The sequence below is a fragment of the Protobothrops mucrosquamatus genome, unplaced genomic scaffold (genome assembly GCF_001527695.2).
Source record: "Protobothrops mucrosquamatus isolate PMUCROS unplaced genomic scaffold, P.Mucros_1.0 scaffold4365, whole genome shotgun sequence".
Classification (NCBI taxonomy): Eukaryota; Metazoa; Chordata; class Lepidosauria; order Squamata; family Viperidae; genus Protobothrops; species Protobothrops mucrosquamatus.
Window position 1 is genome coordinate 29,345 of NW_015390279.1, and position 2,236 is coordinate 31,580.

Genomic DNA, 2,236 nt, shown 5'->3' on the forward strand with positions numbered 1-2,236 from the left:
AGTTCAGGTGACCCTCGGCCAACATTCTTCTCCCAACACAGCTGCCTCAAAGTCTGCTTTACAATTCTGAGACGGGCCCATTTTCTGCAAGCATTTTTTCCTGTTTTGTTTTGGTTTTTTTACTTTATTCTCAGGATGCCGGAGTATTTCTTCACCTAACCAGAGAACTGGCAATAAAGACATGGCAAGCCAACAAACAATCGAAAAGAAAAAAACAACAACCTGGGAAATGTTTATTCTCCCGATAATAGATTGCTTAGATTGGAGTCCTTGACATTCGGCTTAGCAAGCACTGGTTCTCTTCGGTGATTTATCCAACATGATGCATGTATGTGTTTTTCCAAGAGAGTCCACTCTTGTTTCCTTCTGGATTTTTATTCCCTCCCCCCAGCCAATGCGATCTGAATGTTACCCCAAAAAAACCACAGGCTTGAAGCTGAAGGGTGAATTAAGACAACATCCCTCCCCATTTTTGGGAAAAGTAAAGAGATCAACTAATTAGCAATAGCAACGGCACTTAGACTTATATACTGCTTCCTAGTCCTTGACAGCCCTCTCTGAGCGGTTTACAGAGTCAGCCTATTGCCCTCAAAAATCTGGGTCCTCATTTTACTGACCTCGGAAGGATGGAAGGCTGAGTCAACCTTGAGCCGGTCGGGATCGAACTCCAGACTGTGGGCAGAGTCAGCCTGCAATACTGCATTCTAACCACTGCGTCGCCAGGGCTCTTGAGGTAGATAGGGAGAGAGAGAGAGAGAGAGAGACAGACAGACAGACAGACAGAGAGACAGACAGACAGACAGACAGACAGAGAGACAGAGAGACAGACAGAGACAGAGAGACATAGAGAGAGAGAGACCAGAGAGACCAGAGAGAAAGAGAAAGACAGAGAGACAGAAAGACAGAGAGAGACAGAGACAGAGACAGAGACACACAGAGAGAGAGAGAGAGACAGAGAGAGACAGAGAGAGACAGAGACAGAGATGGATAGATAGATATTGTAGATGGACAGAACATAAATGATAGAAAGATAGATAGATAGATAGATAGATAGATAGATAGATAGATAGATAGATAGATAGATAGATAGATAGATAGACAGAGAGATAGATATTGTAGATGGACAGAACATAAATGATAGATAGATAGATAGATAGATAGATAGATAGATAAACAGATAGATAGATGATACATAGATACAGAGAAATATTAGATAGATAGATAGATAGATAGATAGATAGATAGATAGATAGATAGATAGATATAGATAGATAGATAGATAGATAGATAGATAGATAGATAAACAGATAGATAGATAGATAGATAGATAGATAGATAGATAGATAGATAGATAGATAGATAGAATGAACCAGCAGTGTGCTGCAGCTGCCAAAAGAGCCAACACAATCCTAAACTGGCTTAACCCAGGGATAGTATCAAGGTCAAATGAAGTGTTAGTAACATTTTATCCCATCTTGATAAGGCCACACTTGGACTCCTGCATCCAGTTTTGGTCACCACGATATAAAAAAGATGCTGAGACTCTAGAAAGAGTACAGAGAAGAGCAACAAAGATGATTAGGGGACAGGAGGCTGAAACATATAAGGAACGGTTGCTGGAATTGGGTATGTCTAGTTCAGGGGTAGGCAACCTTGGCTCTTTTATGACTCGAGGACTTCAACTCCCAGAATTCCTGAGCCAGCCATGCTGAGGGGAAAGGGAGAGGTTTCCAAGCTGAGCCATGCTGGCTCAGGAATTCTGGGAGTTGAAGTCCAGGAGTCATAAAAGAGCCAAGGTTGCCTATCCCTGTCCTAGGATGAAGGTTAAGAGCAGGGGTCTTCAAACCTGGCCCTTTTATGACTCGTGGACTTCAACTCCCAGAACTCCTGAGCCAGCATGGCTCAGCTTGGAAACCTCTCCCTTTCCCCTCAGCATGGCTGGCTCAGGAATTCTGGGAGTTGAAGTCCACAAGTCATAAAAGAGCCAAGGTTGCCTACCCCTGGTGTAGTTTAATGAAGAGAAGGACGAGGGGGGACATTTATTTATTTATTTATTTATTAAATTTCTACCCCGCCCTTCTCCCTGCGGACTCAGGGCGGCTTACAGCCTTTTAAAAAACAAGTACATAACTACAAAAATACCAAGTTAAAAATATCAATTAAAATAAAATATTATTATAAGGCCAATTATTATCCTTTTTTTAAAAATTATTTTAAAACCAAGTTAAAAATAACC